The 23,703-nt window shown below is 46.0% G+C and overlaps 1 protein-coding gene across 2 annotated transcripts in view; it reads left to right on the forward strand.

The window, feature by feature from the left end:
• Positions 1 to 23,703, forward strand: part of GLA (galactosidase alpha) — a 649,316-nt gene that overhangs the window by 232,798 nt on the left and 392,815 nt on the right. The window lies entirely within an intron of this gene.

The raw sequence follows: 23,703 nt of genomic DNA on the forward strand, positions 1-23,703 counted from the left end.
TTTCCTCACTCCTTAAACTCATTACCCTAGTACGATGATTGCACTTCATTAAAGCCTGACCGCATCTAAATATCAATCCAATCGATATGACAACACCTAAGATACATAGGAGAAACTTCCCAACATCCATTATGACTCCTTGAGCCCAGTCTCCTAAACCAGAAAACCAATTTCGCGGGTTCAACCATGACACCCAACCAGTCAGCTCATTACCTACAGCAGCAAGAGTGAGATTGTGTCTCCTGCGAAATTCCCACTTCAATTGGAGAATATCGTCCATCTTTTGGTCTATGACCTCGACCGGATCCTCGGTGCTATTCGTAATATATGTGCAACATTTCACGCCGTATTGTGTTGCCAGTGTGACACAATATCCGCCTGTCACTGCTGTGAGGTAATTGAGAACCATTCTATGCTGTACCAGTTCTGTTTTGTAAGCCTGAAGTTCTCTTCCAGTATACCTAAACGTGTCATCATACATTTCAGTGATATTATCTAACAAATTGGCGAGCGCAGAAATGTATTTATAATTCAGCACTCCTCTAGCGGTGCGGGTGAAATCTAACGCGATTAAGAATTGAATCCCGGTGGATTCACTTATCAGATCAGAGGCCGGATGCTCTGTCTTCTCTATCAGGTGCCTTTTAACAACGTGCTCGTAATGGGTGTGAGTATAAGGAGCTTGGGCACCACGGTGTATGTCTTTCATTTTGTCATGTGATACAGTCATTACTTCAGGCAGTACTTTTCCAATATAACACAATCCTTCAGAGTTTGGGGCAAGCCACTTGTACGCCTTTCTCCCGCATATGAAATATGCATCATCGGGGAGAACATATGGGACGGAGTAGGACATAACCATATTACACACCATCCATGTGAAATCTCCTAACCCTAATTCTTCCATCTGCTTAGTACACGTATCAGGTTGTACGATATGTGCACAGTATCCTGGTGATACCTCTCCAACTTTAGTAATCCTATTTCCTAAGGTATACCTATACCGGAAAGATTTTCCTCTACTGGCTATGTGGCGTACAAGCTCTGTATCTGTAGGCATTCTATCTGCTCTATGCGAAAAGGTCATGGTGTGGTTACTCCATGACACTTCCCAATTTCCCGGTTTTCGGGGATTGGAGATGTTGAAACATAATAGGGACCTATCCACATGGTATTGGTGGAGCTTCAAACTAGGAGGGCTGGAGATATTAAACCTCCGGTCCACCGGTCTCCCACCATTTAACTCAAGTACCTCCTCTATCGTTAAAGGAAATGGTACTAGCCCTGATTTGCTATGACCCTGAGGTACTTGAGAGCATACCCAACAATCCGTTTTGTTTAACACATTACCCACTAAGGAGTGATAGTCACTCAATGGATGCCGGTCCATATGGATATTAAAACTGGATTGGCATTTCTTAATGCACCCATCCTCAATGACATTGTTACAGAGCCTACAGATACAGTTTTCTTCAGCTAACAATCCTTCACAATTCCTTCTATGGTCAATGCTATCGGATCGTTTTCTGATACTCGCCTTTGCTTGTTGATTATGTTGTTCTCGGAAAACTACGCCTCCATCTTTATCATCAGAACCCATTCCAGAACCTCTCTCGACCTCCATGGTACTCTCGCCGGAACAGACTGCTCTGGTCAACATCATGGTCAACAGGAAAATCCGGATCACAGTCTCTTGGGGCAAGTCCATCTTATAGGAGGAGACGAAGAAAAATGAGAGGGGGAAAAAATAATTGAGGGAGATGGGATGGGAAATTGGAGAAAAACAATAAAAGGGAACAGGGGATCGACAACTGCTTTTGGTCTTGTGATTTTCAATGCTCAGGTGCCGCCTCAGTCCTCCTGGAACAGACACTCTAGTGATACAACCTCTACCGTCTGTTCCTTATCACAGGACTTCTCTGGATCAACGACCTTCTTACAGTGGGACGAATGAACCCAAGTCTCTCTCTCAGCAACCTTCAATGCTGTAGTGCTAGTCAATAAGACCTGGTATGGTCCTTCCCATCTGTCAATAAGGCAACCTGAGCGTAGAAAATTCCGTATCATTACATAATCCCCAGGTTCAATGTCATGACAATTACTATCTGGTAAATCAGGAATCACTAACTTCAGATTATCATTTTGATTCCTCAACTGTTTACTCATGTTAATCAAGTATTTTACAGTTACTTCATTGTTACACTTCAAATCATCCTGAGGGTTAATCATAACATGCGGTTGTCGACCAAACAAGATTTCAAAGGGAGACAGATTAAGAGGGGACCTGGGAGTGGTTCTGATGCTGTACAGTACAATGGGTAAAGCTTCTGGCCATGTCAATCCTGTCTCTGCCATCACTTTACTCAGTTTATTTTTAATAGTGCTGTTCACTCTTTCCACTTTCGCACTCGCCTGTGGACGGTATGGAGTATGCAGCTTGCTATCAATTCCCATCAATTTACACATTCCTTGAAAGACATCACCTGTAAAATGGGTACCCCTATCACTTTCGATAATTCTAGGGATACCATATCTACATACAAATGCCTGCACAATTTTCTTAGCAGTAAACATAGCGGTATTTGTGGCCGCCGGAAATGCTTCGACCCAATTTGAGAAAACATCTATACAAACAAGTACATATATTTCAAATTTCGACAAGGGGGTAATTGAATGAAGTCAATCTGTATTACCTGGAAAGGGCCGCCGGCAGGTGGGATATGGGATGGTTCTGTAGGTATTGCCTTTCCAATATTCTTTCTCAAACAGGTAAGGCACGACATGGCTCTTTTACTCGCATGAGAGGAGAATCCTGGGGCGCACCAATATGCTCTTACCAACTTGCACATCCCTTCCTTGCCTAGATGAGTCAGCCCGTGAGCTGCCTCAGCCAAACATGGAAGGTATGTTCTGGGGGCCACTGGTTTACCATGTCCATCCGTCCAGAGTCCTGAGGACTCCTGGCCATATCCCTTTGCCTTCCAGACTGCCTTTTCCTGTGTGGAACACAAATTTTGCATCTCACACAACTTCTGTGTGTTGATGGTATTAAATACCATCAGTTGTGTGGTGTCTGTCTGTCTGGGGGTAGCAGCTGCTAACTTAGCTGCTTCGTCTGCTCGGCTGTTACCAAGCGATACTGGGTCTTGGCTATATGTGTGTGCTTTACATTTGATAACAGCCACTCTGTCGGGTTCCTGTATCGCTGTTAGAAGCCTTTTTATGTGAGCTGCATGCGCTACCGGTGTACCAGCTGCCGTCATGAAATTTCTGAGGCGCCATAGGGCTCCGAAATCATGGACTACCCCGAATGCGTATCTAGAATCGGTGTAGATATTGGCTGATTTGCCCTTAGCCAATTCACATGCTCTGGTTAGGGCGACCAGTTCAGCAACCTGGGCTGAGTGAGGTGGGCCTAGCGGTTCCGCTTCTATGGTGCCTTGGTCATCTACGACTGCGTATCCAGTACACAAGTCTCCCGAGTCTGACTGTCTATGACAACTACCGTCCGTGTAGAACGTAAGTTCTGCATCTTCCAGTGGGTTGTCACTGATGTCAGGCCTTGCGGTAAAATTTTGGGTCAAATATTCTATACAATCATGAGTATCTTCCTTTGTATTAAATCCTCCTTCCCCAGTACTCTCATCCTCCACCCTTTGGGTCTGTCCAGACACACTTGGGAGATATGTTGCAGGATTTAATGCACTGCATCTCCTTATGGTGATGTTTACGGGGGCCATTAGTGCCAATTCCCATCTTGTAAACCGCGCTGATGAGACGTGCCTGGTTTGGGCAGAATTTAACAAGGCTGACACTGCATGCGGTGTATGAATTGTGAGGTTGTGACCTAGCACGACGTCTTCGCTTTTCGTTACTAGCAATGCTATCGCAGCAACGCTTCGCAAGCATGTGGGGAGGGATCGCGCTACCGTGTCTAGCTGAGCGCTGTAATATGCTACTGGCCTGCTGGCATCACCGTGCTTTTGGGTTAGTACGCCTGCCGCGCAACCAGCACTTTCTGTTCCGTATAGTTCAAAGGGTTTCCCATAGTCCGGCATACCTAATGCTGGTGCCTGCGTTAGGCACTGTTTAAGTCTCTCAAATGCTGCCTCAGACTCGTCTGTATGCGAAATCCGATCAGGTTTGTTTGAGGAGACCATTTCCTGCAAAGGTAACGCTAAAATGGAAAACCCTGGGATCCAATTACGGCAATACCCACACATTCCTAAAAATGTTCTGATTTGTTGCTGGGTTTGTGGCAGAGTCATGTCTCTAATTGCTTGAATTCTATCAGCGGTCAGGTGTCTCAGTCCTTGTGTTAAACAGTGTCCCAAATATTTTACCTTAGTTTGGCATAATTGCAACTTGTCTTTGGAAACCTTGTGTCCTGTGTCTGAAAGATGAAACAGGAGCTGTTTCGTATCCTTCAGGGATGCCTCCAATGAATCAGAACACAGTAGTAGATCATCCACGTACTGTATTAATACTGATCCACTCACTGGTTGGAAAGACTGTAAACAATCATGCAAAGCCTGAGAAAATATACTTGGGCTATCTATGAATCCTTGTGGTAATCGAGTCCATGTGTATTGGACTCCTCTGTATGTAAATGCAAACAAATATTGACTGTCAGGGTGCAGAGGTACCGAAAAGAAAGCGGAGCAGAGGTCAATAACAGTGAAAAATTTCGCAGTGGGAGGGATTTGCATTAGGATGACAGCTGGATTTGGCACTACGGGGAACTGACTCTCAACTATTTTGTTAATCCCCCTTAGATCCTGCACTAGCCGGTAACCCCTCCCCCCACTCTTTTTCACAGGGAAGATGGGACTATTAGCAGTGCTGGACGTTCTTACCAGAATGCCCTGTTGTAGCAAGCGCTCTATTACTGGGTAAACTCCTAACTCCACCTCTGGCTTCAGAGGGTACTGTGGGATTTTTGGAGCTATCCTACCATCTTTTACTTGTACAACTACCGGAGCTACGTTTGCCATTAATCCAGTGTCCTGTCCATCTTTAGTCCAAAGTGACTCTGGTATCTGAGATGTCATTTCTTCTACTTGGGAGGGAGTCCTATTTGTCATAGTGGTATGTGACATTAATTTTGACGGGGAGTCTAACATGTCTCGTACTTCCTGAGCGTGATTCTCAGGTATGTCCAAGAATACACCTTCAGGAGTACAATAAATGACGCACCCCATTTTACACAGTAAGTCTCTTCCCAGGAGATTGGTCGGTGCCGATGCAGCCAGCAAAAAGGAATGCTTGGTATGTAAAGGCCCTATTGTAATCTCTGCTGGTTTGCTAACAGGGTAATGCTGGACTACTCCTGTTACTCCCACGGCTGGAATTGTCCTACCAGTGGTCCTCATGCCCACTGTCGAATTTATCACTGATTTGGCCGCCCCTGTGTCTACAAGAAAGTTTAATGATTTACCAGCTACATTGATTGCAATTTCTGGTTCACTTCCAAGACTTGCAATCAATTTTACTGGCTGCAGATTACAGGTATGGCCACACCCCTATTGGGTATGGTGACCTCCCTGAATCCCGCTGGCAGCAACTACTTGTGAGGGAGTTAGCTGGGAACTACCAGAGGTTTGCCAATCTCTGTTTGGGGGGTATCTTTTTGTTTCCCCTGCATGTGGCTCATAACTCCGTTTCTGCGGACCTTGCTCCCAATGTCGTGTGTCGTGTCGTTGTCTAGGGGGTTGGTATGAGTTTCGTACATTCTTTACTCTACAATCTCGTGCCATGTGTCCCTGTTTATGACAAGAATAACAAGTAACCACACTTGACTTACCCACAGGGTTTGGTGATACAAACAAAGGCTGCCTTGTGGTCAGGGCCTGTATACTTACGGCCATTAACTTATCACTTTGTTGTTCCCTGTGTCTGGTGATGTTCCTATCGTGATCAATAGCAGCCTCTCTCAAAGTAGCCACAGACAGACCTCGCCAACATGGTTGTGTGGTCTGTACCCTAGTCTTTAATGATTCTTTTAAACCATCCATCAGTACCGATACTGCTACTTCTCGATGGTTTATGTTTGTTTTAATGTCCTCTATGCCTGTGTATTTTGCCATTTCTGATAATGCTCTGTGAAAATACTCTGCAGCTGTCTCTGACTCCTTCTGTTTAATGGAGAATATCTTGTTCCATCTGACTACCGCTGGGAAATATTCTTTTAACTGTAAGTTTATTCTTTTTACATTGTCTTTGTTGTACACATCTGTAAGAGGTACATCCTGATCTAATCCGCAATCAGCTAAAAATTGAGTTGCGTCAACATTGGAGGGTAAACATGCTCTCAGCAATATCTGCCAGTCTTTATTGTTGGGCTCTAAAGTGTTACCTAAGTCTCTGATGTATTTTTGACTGGCAACTAAATCTTTTCTAGGGTCAGGGAATTCAGACACGATGGTCCTTAACTCCATTCTGGAAAATGGGCTATACATGGCAATGTTTCTCACAGGGGTGACCCCTGTTGTGTCAGTTTTCCCATTTGGAACAGCTATTACCCTAACAGGATTAACTCTAACAACATCACTCTGTGTGGGTTCTACCGCCTGTGGTGAAATGGCTTCAGCATAGTGTATGGTGCCGTACTTACCTGTAGACACGACCTCACCTATCCCTCCGCTAGGGGCCTTTGTTACTAATCTCGTGGGTGGAGCTGTGCCTACTGTGGTTTCTGCTATGGTGGCTGCTAGAGAGAGCGCTGAAATTGTTGCCGATTCGTCTTCTTGATCACACTCCTGAGGAAAGTTCAAAACAGGGTACAACTTGCACGGGTTAATACTTGCGTTGGTTAATTGGTTAACATTATCTTTAACATTTATACAGTTGCTAAGTGTTTGTGTGTTACACCTTAGTGCGTCATTCTCCGCAACCAATTTCTCTCCTGATATGTATGGTGGCGGTGGGGCCGTGGCTATCAGTTTTCTGATTGAGCCAGATCCCGCCGCCTGAGCCAATCCTCTCTGTATGTCACCTTCCTGCTGCCACAACTGCAAATAATCGTAATGTTTGATTCGTCTCTTTGTTGATTTAATGAGACATATCCTTCTCCTTAAATTCGTTAACACTTCTGTGCTGAAGCTACCTACTCTTGGGAATTTCTCCCCGTCATGTACTGTCATTCTCTCCCATTCATCACATAAAGCTTCTGTGTGACTTCCGTATTTCTCACACATTACATACCTTGCCGACCCAATTGATCGGTTCACTGAATCAACCCGAACCGAGGTTGATCGCCCCCTACCTGAACAAGTGGCCCCCATAGTTCGAAGGTGTTGCTTTATTTAACCAACCCTTACGCAAACCAAATGTCCAAAATAGGCTGACGGTGGCGGTTTACCGAGTACCCCACTCACTCGCCCACGCCGACCAATACGACCTGATCACACCGATATGGTGCTGGCGTACTCGACCTAGGGCCCCTGCGACCTGAACCTCTATTTACTGGAACCTGTGAGGGTGCTCCGAAGAACACTTACTCTTTCCAGTAACTATTGGTTGCTGGATAGTTCCTGAGTGAGCAGCGAACTTCCCTTAAAATAAAAAAAAATTACACAAATCACGTTAGAATGTACAAATAGCGTTTATGACCTTCGTACACAAATAGTACCGGTCAGGTTTACTAATGCACACAATTACGTGCGGTACAATCGTTTAGTACACAAGCAACTAATCTTATGTACTGAGCGACCAGTGGAATCGAAAATTTCGGCTGCGAGTTCCTTCAGCCAGAGCTTATATGGCCTATATGGGTGTTGCACCAACCCTTTCTTGGTGTTGTGCCTGTGGACTGTATAGCGGACTTCCTTGTCTGCTGTACCTGAACCTGTTGGTCTGCTATGACCTCCTGGTCTGTTACAGTATGACCTCCTGGTCTGCTACACTTTAATGCTCAAATTGTATATTTAACCAGGGATGCCTCCCTAGCCACCATGTACGTCACTTACACGCATGTACCTCACGAGTACTCGACTTTTCTTGTGGTTCAACCTTAAAAATTGTAAAAACAAACACTCACTCACCGCATATACACTTTTGTTTCTATTTCTATTTCTGCGCAGAAATGTCTCTTTAGACCAGTTGTGTTACAAATTAGGAGAAGGATCTATTAATTTAAATTTGGAATTAAAAAAAATTTTTGTGCGATTTATCGCCTGGCGTTATTTACCGCGTGGCGCTACTTACCGCGTTGAGAGGAGAGAAAAAAAACCTTGTGATTTGAGTTACGTGGGCGTACCCGTACGCTCCGTTGCGTAATATACGCTGCGTGCGTCGGCCCTTGGATTGCGTACGCAAGTCTCAGTCTTTTGTTAGAGACACGTGTACGCAAAGCAAAGATCCACCGTAACACAATTTATACGTTTATCAACTATAGAACTGGCAAACAGGAGAGTGACATACGAAAATACACCAATGAAAAGGAAATGCAGATATATATGTGTGCGTGCGTGTGTACGCAAGACAGAAAAATAAACAGTCTTAAAAAGACACTATTGTTTTGTTCTTACCTCCGGTTCCCGGATTCCTTCAGCACCCTTTACTAAGAGAAGCAGACGCTTATCCAAACAGCACTACGAGGAATATGATCTCCCGCCCTTTGCTGCTGGATAATGTCTGCTGAAATTACCTAGTGTAGATATGTGAAGGACAGGGCGAGCCGCCAATTGATAAAGCTAAATATTTATCGTATATAATACCCTTTATGAGGTCTAAGAACACTGTACGCTATTTGTGTATGAAGTACCGTAAGGGTACGCTAGTTGCGTAACAATCGCTTTGCCGTGATCGAGACGCTCAAGCGTCACGTTCACTCACGGCCAAGAGATCACAGGCAGGCACGTTATTGGCTGTTAACTAAAGTAATGATTCGCTATAGCGTAGCGAACGCTCGGGACCACGAGGAGATCACCAGCGGAGCTGACGCTCACTATATTAAACCTTTGTATCTAAACCATAAACAGTGTATTGTGCAGTAAAACCTTAGTGTAATGTTAGAGAGTAAATGCAACACAGTATAACCTTATTACCTTTAAAGCTGTTCGAGCGTCACTGACGCTCTGAGATTACTTAATACTATAAGAAATACACAGATACCGTGCTCAGGGTCCAACGCCTAAATATATATTTTGAATGCTATACTTGCAAAAGAGTTAAACACAATACAAGTCATACACTACAATATAACATAGACTACCTAACCAGATAACTACACAGGAAATACAATACAATACAATTTAAGGGAAAATGAGTGAGAAAGAGAAGGAGAGAGAGAGAGAGAAATTGAGAGAGTTTGGCCCACAATAACAAGAAGATCAATATAGTTGCGGAGAAACACTTACGCACAAGGGGAAACGATCGCATGCGCCTCGATATCCAGCTCCCGATTATCAGCAATGAGAACCGTTGAAGAGAGTGAACTGGATATGGTCGGCTTGCCTATTTATGCCCCACACACAATGCAATTCAATGGTCCCTACAATCTTATTGTTCATTGGACACAGGAATTCGACTTCGCATTATAACAAAAGGTCATAGGTTGATTCATACAGGTGGGTTGTGACTGTTTCCAACTGTTCAGGTGGGTGGGATACTGAGTTTCCCGCCGCATGACTAAATAAGAACAAATAATAGTAAATGGACATAAACTTCTTATGTCCATAACTATTCGCACGAGCGATTAATCTGCTCCAAACCAACACCGGAATATTGCTATTTAAATACTCTTCCGATGGGTACCAAACACCACTGTATGACCCCTGTTAGACCCTTCGTACAATACAAAGAGGGATCCCTCTGTTCAGGAACATGCTATGTTAACTAAACTTTCAGAATCTATCAAAGGGACCATGATCTACAAAATACATTATTACTGAAAATATGTAACGATTGAGTCGCACGCTACGATCACGTAAACTCTACCGTAAATACGCATACCGTGCGCCTGCGGGTGCCCGCGACTGTGAGTATGCGCACGTACGGGAGAGCGTACGCATGCGCAGCACGGACCTGTGTGAGGTGCAAATATGGTAGTGTGCATAGAGATATTTTTCTGACTTTGACAGTGATAAAAGTCAATGATGTTTATTATGACAAACTCCGTAACACAGCAGCAGTAAAAGGAAACATAAAAGTCAACAGAGGATAAATACAATTCCTGGGTACTACAGGGTGGCAATGGCCACAGGCACTGGTAGTGTGAGACAGTTCTTATAATCTTCTAGTTGGAAAGTCCTTACCAGGCCTGACTGTAGCAATGGAGAGAACCCAGGATCGTACCAGCTGATGTTCCAGGAAAGGCTGGGCTGCTGAAGGTAAAACGGCTGCTGTGGATACTGGCTGGAACCAGACTGTTGTTGGTACGGAGTGGATACTGGCTGGAACCAGTTAAATAATAAACGAACTTGAGAGCGATGAAATAATAATGAAGTTTGGAGTTAGAGAGCGGTGAAATAATAATACCGGTGGAGAGTGGTAAACTGCAGAAAAGGACACCAGCCCTTTAAGAGAAGCTATACACTGCTGGAAGCTGGGCTGGAAGCAGGCGATTGTTTGAGAGCGGTGAAACAATAATACCGGTGGAGAGTGGTAAACTGCAGAAAGGACACCGGCCCTTTAAGAGAAGCTGTACACTGCTGGAAGCTGGGCTGGAAGCAGGTGATTGTTGTAGCTGGAAACAGGTGAGTCCAGAATGGATCGGAGAGTCAGGCTACACCGCAGATGGAATGATGGTGCGGGTCTCTATAGCAGAAGTCTGGAGACAGGAGCTGGAACCTGGAAGACAACCACAGGAGAGAGACAAACTGGAACTAGGTTAGACAACCAAAGCACTGACGCCTTCCTTGCTCAGGCACAGCATACTTATACCTGCAGCAAGGAAGGGGTTGGCTAGGCAATTATGCAAATCAACAATACAGACAGCAGATTGGTGGAAATAATCAGATGACAAAATCCAAGATGGCTGCGCCCATGCAGACACTTGGAGGGAAGTTTGGTTTGTAATCCATGTGAGAATTGAAACAGCAATGGCGGCGCCGGCCACAGGAGACAGGAGACGCCAGACTGATGATTGCACATCTAAACCACGCGGGCACAGCGGAGGCCGCGGCTGACGTAATCGCCACTCTGACACTCTGCATGCAGGAACTCAGGGACAGCGGTGGAGGCCGCGGGGAACGCCATTCCAGATGTTACATGGCGCCGCGGTGACCGCGTCTCAGAGTGACAGGAGAGGAGGCAGGAATGTGGACATCAGTGTAACGGATGGGATCCGGTCCTGGAACGCTGAGCCAGCCTCAGGAGGCATCTGAAGGGTAAGTAATGGCGTCCAGATACCCGGATCGTGACATCAGGACTGCAATGTGCTTTCCTGGCCTTCTGAATCCGAAACCCCATGGGTGTATTCTTTAAGGGGTATGATATCCCAGATTTCAACAAGGATGTCTCATACTCATGTCTTTGTTTGAAAAATCCAGCGAAAACCCAAAGAAAAAATTACAGATCCCAAAGAGGGTTATCATTGCTTTCCCTTTCCCTGAAGAGGATATGAAAAAGTGGGAAAACCCCCCTATAGTAGATGCTTCTGTATCTAGGTTGTCAAAACAAGTGGTTTTACCAGTCCCTGGTTCAACCGCTTTAAAAGAGCTGGCTGACCGCAAGATTGAGACTCAAATCACTATACAATGCTACTGGCATAGCTTTAAGGCCTACCATTGCTGGTGCGTGGATTTCTAAAGCCATAGTAAAGTGGTCAGGCACATTATTTGAAGACTTAGATACTATGTATAGATGTGACATTGAGTTGTTTTTGCTTCACATACAGGATTCTGCAGGTTTCGTGGTGGAGGCCATGAAGGACCTTGGCATGCTGAATGCGAGGGCTACTTCCATGGCGGTCTTGGCACGCAGAGGACGCTGGCTACGCCAATGGACTGTGGATGCAGAATCTAAGAAAAGTGTGGAAAACCTACCCTTCACAGGTCAGGCTCTGTGTGGGGACGCATTGGATGCGTGGATCTCCACAGCAACTGCGGGGTAAGTCAACCTTTCTTCCCTCAGCAGCACCACCACCGGCTAGGTAGTCTTTTCCTACATCTACTCTGCAGTCGTTTCAGACCGCAAAATTTAAAAAATCCAAACTCCCCTCCACCTTCTTTAGGGGAGGTCGGGGAAAATCCAGAAAACCTGCACCAGCAGGATCTTGGGAACAGAAACCAGGTTCTGCTTCCTCCAAATCTTCTTTATAACGATGGACCTCCCAGCCTGGAGACCGGGCAGGTGGGGGCGAGACTAACAGATTTCAGTCACATCTGGGTGTCATCATGCCTAGCCCTTAGGTAACAGATATTGTGGTCCAGGGGTACAGATTGGAGTTTCAAGAACTCCCACCTCACAGATTCTTCAAATCAGGCTTACCAGCTTCACTGACGGAAAGCGCTACCCTACAGGAGGCTATTCAAAAATTGGTTCAAACAAATGTCATTGTTCCAGTTCCACCTCACCTGCAACACAAGGGTTATTACTCAAGCCTGTTTGTGGTAACGAAACTGGATGGTTCGGTAAGGCCGATATTAAACCTAAAGTAATTTAACTCCTTGAGGGAATTCAAATTCAAGATGGAGTCTCTGAGAGTGGTGAGCTCGGGTCTGGAGGAGGGGGAATTCCTGGTATCCCTGGATATCAAGGATGCATACCTTCACGTTCCGATCTGGCCGCCTCACCAGGGTTACCTCAGATTTGTGTTGTTGGACTCACTAACAGTTCCAGGCACTACCATTTGGCCTCTTCACGGCACCGAGGGTGTTCACCAAAGTCGTGGCGGAGATGATGTTCCTCCTCCGCAAGCAGGGATTGAACATAATTCCATATCTGGACGATCTGCTGATAAAGGCATCTTCCATGGAGAAGCTGTTGCTCTCTCAACTCAAGTACTCCAGGCTCATGGGTTGATCCTGAACCTTCCAAAGTCACATTTGGAAACAACAAGGAGACTGCCCTTCCTGGGGATGATACTCGACATGGAAGTGCAGAGGGCGTTTCTACCACTGGAGAAAGCGTTGGTGATCCAATTAATGGTCCGGGATGTCTTGAAGGCAGCCCGGGTATTGGTTCATCAGTGCATTCGCCTTTTGGGAAAGATGGTAGCCTCCTATGAGGCTCTACAGTACGGAAGATTCCATGCACGGTTCTTCCAGCTGGATCTCCTGGACAAGTGGTCGGGATCACATCTTCACATGCACCAGCGAATACGCCTGTTGCCGAAAGCCAGAATTTCACTCCTCTGATGGCTGCAAACTTCTCACCTATTCGAGGGCCGCAGGTTCGGGATTCAGAATTGGATTCTTCTAACCACGGATGCAAGCCTCAGAGGTTGGGGAGCAGTCATCCAAGGGGAAAACTTCCAAGGAAAGTGGTCAAGTCAGGAATCTCTGCTTTCAATAAACATTCTGGAACTAAGGGCCATATACAACAGCCTTCTACAAGCAGCGCATCTTCTAAAAGATCGAGCCAGTCAGGTTCAGTCGGACAACGTCACAGCGGTGTCCTACATAAACAGGCAGGGCGGTACGAAGAGCAGGGCTGCTATGTCCGAGGTAACAAGAATTCTCATCTGGGCAGAAAGGCACGTGCTGGCGCTGTCAGCAATCTTCATTCCGGGAGTGGACAACTGGGGAGCAGGCTTCCTCAGCAGACATGATTTCCATCCAGGAGAATGGGGCCTCCATCTGGAGTTGTTCGCAGTGGTAACAAGCCGATGGGGTGTACCTCAGATAGACATTATGGCCTCTTGCCTCAACAAGAAGCTTTGGAGGTACTGTTCCAGGTTATGAGACCCTCAGGCAGTGGCAGTTGATACCCTGGTGACTCCGTGGGTGTTCCAGTCAGTGTATGTGTTCCCTCCACTTCCACTCATCCCAAGGATTCTCAAACGTCTAAAAAGAACTAGAGTTCAGGCGATCCTCATACCTCCGGACTGGCCCAGAAGGGCTTGGTATGCGGATCTCCTGACATTACTGCTGGAGGACCCAAGGCCTCTTCCTCTTCACGAGGACCTTCTGCTACGGGGGCCGTTCACCCATCAAGACTTACCGCGGCTAAGTTTGACGGCATGGAGGTTGAACGCCAGATTTTAGCTCCGAAGGGCATTCCGAACAAGGTCATTCCTACTCTGATCCAAGCTAGGAATGGGATAATGTCTAAACATTACCATCGCATTTGGAGGACATATGTGCCTTGGTGTGATTCCAAGACGTTTCCTACAGTGGAGTTTCAACTGGGACATTTTCTCCTCTTCCTGCAAGCAGGTGTGGATGTGGGCCTACGCTTGGGCTCCATCAAGGTCCAGATTTCGGCCTTGTCCATTTTCTTCAAGAAGCAATTGGCTGCTCTCCCTGAGGTTCAGACTTTCTTGAAGGGAGTTCTGCACATCCAACCACCCTTTGTGCCTCCTACGGCACCTTTTGGACTCTTAATTTGGTGCTGCAGTTCCTGCATTCGGATTGGTTGGAACCTTTATAGGAGGTGGACGTAAAGTTTCTTACTTGGAAGGCAGTCACACTGTTGGCATTGGCATCTGCTCGACTTGTGTCTGAATTGGGGGCCTTGTCGCACAAGAGCCCCTACTTGATTTTCCATGAAGATAGAGCTGAACTCAGAACGCATCAGCAATTTCTTCCAAAGGTTGTGTCAGCTTTTCATATCAACCAACCTATTGTGGTGCCAGTGGCTACTGACACCTCGATTACTTCAAAGTCCCTTAATGTTGTGAGGGCTTTGAAAATATATGTGAAGCGAACTGCTCGTCACAGGAAGTCAGACTCAATATTTGTCCTTTATGATCCCAGCAAGGGTGGTCATTCCGAGTTGTTCGCTCGCAAGCTGCTTTTAGCAGCTTTGCACACGCTAAGCCGCCGCCTACTGGGAGTGAATCTTAGCTTCTCAAAATTGCAAACGAAAGATTCGCAATATTGCGAAAAGACTTCTCTGTGCAGTTTCTGAGTAGCTCGAGACTTACTCTGCCAGTGCGATCAGTTCAGTGCATGTCGTTCCTGGTTTGACGTCACAAACACACCCAGCGTTCGCCCAGACACCACTCCGTTTCTCCAGCCACTCCCGCGTTTTTCCCAGAAACTGTAGCGTTATTTCACACACGCCCATAAAACGACCAGTTTCCGCCCAGAAATACCCACTTCCTGTCAATCACATTACGATCACCAGAACGAAGAAAAAACCTTGTAATGCCGTAAGTAATATTCCTAACTGCATAGCAAATTTACTTGGCGCAGTCACAGTGCGACCATTGCGCATGCGCAATAAGCGGAAAATCGCTGCAATGCGAAAAAAAATACAGAGCGAACAACTCTGAATGACTACCAAGATTGGGTGTCCTGCTTCTAAGCAAACAATTTCTCGCTGGGTCAGGCTTACTATCCAGCATGCTTATTCTATGGCAGGTTTGGCATGTCCAAAATCTGTACAGGCCCACTCTACACGTAAGGTGGGATCTTCCTGGGCGGCTGCCCAGGGTGTCTCGGCTATTCAGCTTTGCCGAGTGGCTACTTGGCCAGGGTCGAACACGTGTGCTAAGTTCTAAAAGTTCGATACTTTTGCCTCAGAGGACCTAAAGTTTGGTCAATCTGTCCTGCAGGAATCTCAGCACTCTCCCCCCCATACTGGGAGCTTTGGTACATCCCCATGGTACTAAATGGACCCCAGCATCCTCTAGGATGTAACAGAAAATAGGATTTTAATTACCTATCCGTAAATCCTTTTCTCGTAGTCCGTAGAGCATGCTGGGCACCTGGCCAGTGCTTCATGTTCCTGCATTGTTACTTTGTTACGTTTGTTGGTTCTGCCGTTGCTGATTCGTTCCAAGTTGGTTAGCTTGGCTTTCCTCTTGGTTATGTGTGAATCGCACCACTATCTGTGTAGTTTCTTCTCTCGAAGTATGTCCGTCTCCTTGGGCACAGTTTCCAGACTGAGTCTGGTGGGAGGGGCATATAGGGAGGAGCCAGCCCACACTATTAAACTCTTAAAGTGCCAGTGGCTCCCAATGGACCCATCTATACCCCTTGGTACTAAATGGACCCCAGCATCCTCTACGGACTACGAGAAAAGGATTTACCGGTAGGCAATTAAAATCCTATTTTTGCTACAGCAAGTTTCAATAAATGGGAAAGAGTATTTAATTCTGAAACATTGTATTCATAATTAAAAAAGGGAATAAAACTTCAAATGCACTCTGTGGTGCATACGATGTTGCAGAGAGTGCTGCTAATATTTAGAAAGATTGTCCACTTTGCTGGTTAGCTAAATAGTGAACGGGTTTATGGCGCTTAACCCCTTACATGTGGTATATTGGTGATGGTGCAATGATCACAGATTAAATGATGGTATTACTTTAAACAATGGTGTTTTTACTTTGTGATATGCATAAAATACACAAATTAAACATATACAGTATGTCGTCCATACAATACATTAAATGTCGCAGTGCAGTAGATATCACACAGTATAATTGTCAATATGATACTGCGGGTACCAGAGTCTCTTATCTCCTTTCGGTTACGTCTCAAATAGGCTTAAACGGCCTGTTGATTTAGTGAAACCAGACTAATCAGAATATACACTGTTACAGATAGCGGCTGGCCGCTGATCTGTTAGGTCTTGTGCATGTATAGTTGTGGCCGGGTCTACTACAATATCCTGGCTGTTGGGATCCCGGCACCCAGTATACCTGCGCCGGGATCCCGACCACCGGAATGCCGGCAGTGGGGTGAGTGCAAAAGAGCCCCTTGCTTGCTCACTGCTGGCAGGTTGGCGCGCTATTTATTCTCCCGCCAGAGGTGTCGTGGACACCCCAAGAGGGAGATACGTTATCAGTATTCCAGCGGTCAGGATCCCGGCACTGGTATGCTGTGCGACGGGATCCCGACTGCTGGGATATTGAATGCTTCCCATTGTGTCTAGGCTGGCAACACATATCTTAAAGAGGTGTGGTATGACTGGCCGGCTGTCGGTATCCCAGCTTTCAGCATACCGGCGCCGGGATCCCGGCTGCCGGAATGCCGGCAGCGGGACGAGCCCAAAAGAGCCCCTTGCGGGCTTGCTGTGCTCACCACGCTGCGGGCACAGTGGGGCGATACGCGCGCCATGTAATTTATTGTCCCTCCAGGGGTGTCGTGGACATCCCAAGAGGGAGATAAGCTGTTAGTATCCTGGCGGTCAGGATTCCGGCACTGGTTTGCTCAGCGCCAGGATCCCGACAGCTGGGATATCGAGCGCTTCCTGTTGTGGCCAGTTGTTTGCCCGGGGGTGCCGTATCAATTGCTTCTGGTGGGAGGATTAGGTCTGGTCATGCAGATTGAGACCAGGGGCTCTGGACCGACCCTTCCTGCTGCAGTGTGACTACCCGTGGTGTTGCTCGTTAGGGTCATTTACTGGCGCTGCTCGCTGCCGCAGGAGTGTGTTGACCTGCGGGGTAGGATGCTACCCCCCAGACCAACACCCACCTGGGGCAGCGAGCAGCGTCAGTGGCAATGATGGATGTATCCTTACTTCTCATGGTGTGCTGCTAAGCACTATGATGCCACTAAGTCCAGAACCTCCAGAATTTTGGCTTTTCTTCGAAGAGGTTTAGACCTGGGCCTTCATCTTGCCTCTCTCAAGGTACACATTTCTGCCTTGTCTGGTTCCAGTGCAAGATTGCCTTTATTCCTGATGTTCACATGTTCCTTCAGGGAGTTATTCGCATTCAGCCTCCCTATTTCCCTCCGGTGGCTCCATGGGATCTGTCTGTTGTATTGGAGGCTTTTCAGGAGGCCCCTTTCGAACCTATTGAATTTATGTACCTCAAATGGCTTAAGGCCAAGGCTTTCTTCTTGCTGGCTATTGCTTCTGCAAGGAGGGTCTCTGAACTTAGGTTTGATTTCCACCGTGACAGAGCAGTTCTCCAAAGTAGACCAGGTTACCTCCCTGAGATGGTTTCTTCTTTTCACCTTAACCAAGAGGTTGTGGTTCCGGCCTTCGTCTCTTCGGACTTGTCGGCTAAAGATCGTTCTTTGGATGTAGTTAGGGCTCTACGTGTCTATGTGAACCATACTACCTCCATTAGATGTGCTGATGCTCTTTTTGCTCTACTTGGATTTCACAAGCGTGGCAGGCCTGCTAATAAGGCAGACGCTGGCCATATGGATTAGAATGGTAATTGCACAAGCTTATACTTGAGCTGATATTCCAGTTCAAGCTTCTATTCCTGTCCATTCTACCAGGTCTGTGGGAACTTCTTGGGCGGCACGCTGTGGGGCGTCTGCCGAACAATTATGCAAGGCGGCCAAGTGGTCTTCAGTACACACGTTTCTTAGGTTTTATGCCTTTGATACCTTTGCTTCCCAGGATACTTCCTTTGGACGCTGGATTCTCTTATCCGCTCAGGCACATCCCCTCTCTTGACATACTGCTTTGCGACATCCCTGATGTTTCCCTGTGGATACCCTATGTACCCTGCTGCAGAAAAGAAAAGTTATGGTAGACTTACCTTTGTTAACTCACTTTCTGCTAAGTACATCGGGTCCACCCACCCTATCACACCTGACCTCTCTGGGTTTGTACGGCATTGGCCTCTGGTTCCTTCACCTGTCCGTGAGAATGTGTTCTTATGTGCCTAACATCTTTATTTTTTCCTTCCTGCTTGCTGTATTAGACTGTTTAAAAAAACTGAGCTGCCAGTGCCTGAATGCGGGGTTATAGCGGAGTGAAACTATGCATCCTGGTGCACCTAAAGCTTAAACTATTTGGTGCCCGGATGCCTCATACACCACTACACCTCCAATGTTTCCCTGTGGACCCTATGTACTTCGCAGAGAGAGAGTTAACAAAGGTAAGTTTACCACAACTCTTATTTGTATAAATATATTGTAAGAGTCAGATTTTTTTTAAAATAAATATTTAAAATGCCAGCGCTAATATATATTGCGGACGCAAGGCGCATCTTATTACCATATACGATAAAAGTGTGCTGTACGTCGCAAACACTACATCCCTGAAAGGAAAACAAGTACACGCACACATTTATGAGTTCCAAAGCTCATTGAGGTATATATTTGAAATTAAATGGATTTGCATACAATATATCACATGTACAGTGTATATATATGATTACAGAGTACATTTTCATAGGAAGCAATTGTAACAAAAGAATTCATACAGTCACGACCAGCATACAATTTCCATTTCCCTGTCCCATGCTCACTACACTCTCTCTCTCTCTTCATCCTCACAGTAGCAGAGTAACAGCAAAACAGAACTTCTTGTCTCTGGGATCAGCTATACACTGTCTATGTTGGGGGAGTACTTGTCTACTGTTATTGGTCCAGGGGAGGGAACTTTCTCATTCATAATGAGTCATTGGTCAGTTCATATGCAAGCCTTGAAGAAGACATCAAAAGGGTTGGCCTCTGGTTTCCGCCCACACATGCTCCTTTCAGGAATGTCCTTTTGTTCACTTCAGAATTGTGGCTTTATATTCCTACATTCAATCATAACTACTCATTGCAATGTGCTACAATCTAACCACCAGTATCAAATTAACATACTCATTCCCTTGATCATTTTGACACCAAGCATGACATGTTTATCTTGTTCTGTTCCATTAATACATATACATGATTTTATACTCAATTATATAATTTAAAACCTTATAATGTCTGGTGCTTGACATGTTTAATCTATGTTTTGTATGAAATATGTGTTGAATATATCTTTGTGGCATGTCTGTGTAAATGCGTATGTTACCATATATTGCTGTGCTCGCTGCGCATATTCGCAAGCATAGCGAGTCATAATGTGTGGAGTTTGTATGTTTTCTCTATGTAATATTTTTTTACTTCGACAGTCCACCCTTTGGCAGTAAACAATAACTGCCATAAATTATTACGTGAAGAAAATATTTCAAACAATAATCGATGACCTAGACACACATATGTATTCATTTCGCAAATCAGACATTGACCATATTTGGGGAAGACAGGGAGGAGGACGAGACATCCTCTATATGCACTCGGCGTTCACAGGACCACTGGTTAGGTGTGGGACAACATTCAACCTATAGAGTATGCTGGGACAGTTCTGTGGCCTATGATGTCTGATTTGAACGAACGTTTCACACATACATGTACCTACGTCTTTGCTCACTGATGTTCAGATTCCGATAGAGGTTCTGCTGGGTAGAGGGAGAAAGCACAAACAAATCGTGAAAGAGACATATAAAATTGTCATGGTATATATTCCTATCATTCTCTGAACATTGTTTCCATTTCTGGAACGTAAGATAGGTCTGTTTCATCATTGAATAAGGGTTATTAGTAGTGTCCTTCCTTGATCACATAAACCTTCGGCGTTCGGGGAGAGCCATTCATAAACTTTTCTTCCACATATTTTAATGAGCTCTTTATCTGCTATGTGTGAATAGCCATTGTCTGATTGTTCCTGATTACCTCCCAATTTCCTGATTTCCTGAAATTGGTCAGATTTAAACATGCCAGGGATTTATCTATGGTACTGGTGGATCTTAAGACTAGGGGGTCTAATTATATTATATTCCTTGTCCACCAGTCCCCTCCCCTCCGTGTAATTCAAGTACCTCAGCTAACTATAAAGAATATGGCACTAATCCTGCATCATTTTGGTCTTAGAGGTACCTGTGAGCACATCCAACATTCCGTTTGGTTTAAAACCTTACCCACTAGTGCAGGCATGTCCAAACTGTGGCCCTCCAGCTGTTGTGAAACTACACATCCCAGCATGCCCTGACACAGCTTTAGCATCCTCTGACAGGAAAAGTGTTTCAGGGCATGCTGGGATATGTAGTTTCACAACAGCTGGAGGGCCGCAGTTTGGACATGCCTGCACTAGTGAGTGGTAATCACTCAAGGGATGTCTGTCAAATGCTGCCTTATTGCTAGACTGACATCTCTGGATGCACTCATCTTCAATTATAGGGTCACAATTACTACAAAATACAGTATTCCTCAGACAATAGCCTATCACGTTACCTCTGAATTCCGTAACTACTAGACCTTTGATTATCTCTGGCTTTAACAAAGTGATAGGCTGATCCTGGAATCCTATAAAGAAATCACTCCTTTCTCCAGAACTAGTTCCAGTCCCACACTCGACTCCTCATGAAAAACCTCACAAAAATAGAATGTTCTGAAAAAAATGTCAGTGGGAAAAAAAAATAGAACAAAACAAATCTTGTCCATAGCAAATCAATTACAACAACTGGTCTTTCTGTACTCCTTTAGTACGCTCAGGTAGTGTTCAACAGTGCCGCCTCTCAGTCTTCATGGAAAAGACTCTCTGATGATACTTCTGCAATCTCACTCCATTTACGAGTTCCTTCTTGACTACCGACTTTCCTGCGATGGGAATCGTGGACCCAAGTCTCTCGACTACTTTCACTGGGATCGTGCGGTCAACAAAACTTGGTACGGTCCTTCCCACCTGTCTATTAGGTTACCTGAGCGTAAGAACAATCACACAGTCTCTTGGTTTACAATCAAGACAGTTAGTAGTTGGCATACCAGGAATCAACAGTTTCAAGTTCTTTTGTCAAGTTCTCAAATCCTGGCTCATCTCGATAAGGTACTGTACTGTCACCTCATTGGTGTATTTCTGATCATTGTGCGGATCAATCATGACATGAGGTTGTCTTCCAAAAAAAAAAAAAGATTTTACTCACCGGTAAATCTATTTCTCGTAGTCCGTAGTGGATGCTGGGGACTCCGTAAGGACCATGGGGAATAGACGGGCTCCGCAGGAGACAGGGCACTTTAAGAATGAATTAGGAATACTGGTGTGCACTGGCTCCTCCCTCTATGTCCCTCCTCCAGACCTCAGTTAAGGAAACTGTGCCCGGAAGAGCTGACAGTACAAGGAAAGCTGTAATGCCGAGACCCCTCGGGCAGCCGCCCAAGAAGAGCCCACCTTCCTTGTGGAGTGGGCTTTTACTGATTTTGGAAGCGGCAATCCAGCCACAGAATGAGCCTGCTGAATCGTGTTACAGATCCAGCGAGCAATAGTTTGCTTTGAAGCAGGAGCACCCAGCTTGTTGGATGCATACAGGATAAACAGCGACTCCGTTTTCCTGACTCTAGCCGTTTTGGCTACATAAATCTTCAAAGCCCTGACTACATCCAGTAACTCGGAATCCTCCAAGTCACGAGTAGCCACAGGCACCACAATAGGTTGGTTCATATGAAAAGATGCCACCACATTTGGCAGAAATTGCGGACGAGTCCGCAATTCTTCCCTGTCCATATGGAAAACCAAATAGGGGCTTTTATGTGACAAAGCCGCCAATTCTGACACACGCCTAGCCGAAGCCAAGGCTAATAGCATGACCACCGTCCACGTGAGATATTTTTACTCCATGGTTTTAAGTGGCTCAAACCAGTGTGATTTCAGGAAACTCAACACCACGTAAAGATCCCAAGGTGCCACTGGAGGCACAAACGGGGGCTGAATATGCAGCCCTCCCTTTACAGACGTCTGAACTTCAGTTAGAGAAGCTAGATCTTTTTGAAAGAAAATGGATAGGGCCGAAATCTGGACCTTAATGGACCCCAATTTTAGGCACAAAGTCACTCCTGACTGTAGGAAGTGAAGGAAATGACCCAGCTGGAATTCCTCTGTAGGGGCATTCCTGGCCTCACACCAAGCAACATATTTTCGCCGTATACGGTGATAATGTTTAGCCGTCACGTCCTTCTTAGCCTTTATTAGCGTAGGAATAACCTCATCCGGAATCCCTTTTTCTACTAGGATCCGGCGTTCAACCGCCATGCCGTCAAACGCAGCCGCGGTAAGTCTTGGAACAGACAAGGTCCCTACTGCAACAGATCCTGCCTTAGAGGCAGAGGCCATGGGTCCTCTGTGAGCATTTCTTGGAGCTCTGGATACTAAGTCCTTCTTGGCCATTCCGGAACAATGAGTATTGTTCTCCCTCTTTTTCTTATGATTTCGTATGAGAGGAATGGTATGATTCTGGGTATGAGAGGAAGAGGAGGAAACACATAAACCGACTGGAACATCCACGGTGTCACCAGTGCGTCTACAGCTATCGCCTGAGGGTCTCTTGATCTTGCGCAATACCTCTGTAGCTTTTTGTTGAGTCAGGATGCCATCATATCCACCTGTGGCAGTTCCCACCGACCTACAATCTGCGCGAAGACTTCTTGATGAAGTCCCCACTCTCCCGGGTGGAGGTCGTGCCTGCTGAGGAAGTCTCCTTTCCAATTGTCCACTCCCGGAATGAACACTGTTGACAGTGCTCGTACGTGATTCTCCGCCCATCGAAGAATTCTGGTGGCTTCCGCCATCGCCACCCTGCTCCTTGTGCCGCCTTGGCGGTTTACATGAGCCACTGCGGTGATGTTGTCTGATTGAATCAGCACCGATTGGTTGCGAAGCAGGGTCTCCGCTTCACTTAGGGCGTTGTATATGGCCCTTAGTTCCAGGATATTGATGTGAAGGCAAGTCTCCTGACTTGACCACAGCCCTTGGAAACTTCTTCCCTGAGTGACTGCCCCCCACCCTCGGAGGCTTGCATCCGTGGTCACCAGGACCCAGTCCTGAATGCCGAACCTGCGGCCCTCGAGAAGGTGAGTACTCTGCAGCCACCACAGA

This window comes from Pseudophryne corroboree, chromosome 8 (assembly GCF_028390025.1).
Source record: "Pseudophryne corroboree isolate aPseCor3 chromosome 8, aPseCor3.hap2, whole genome shotgun sequence".
Lineage (NCBI taxonomy): Eukaryota > Metazoa > Chordata > Amphibia > Anura > Myobatrachidae > Pseudophryne > Pseudophryne corroboree.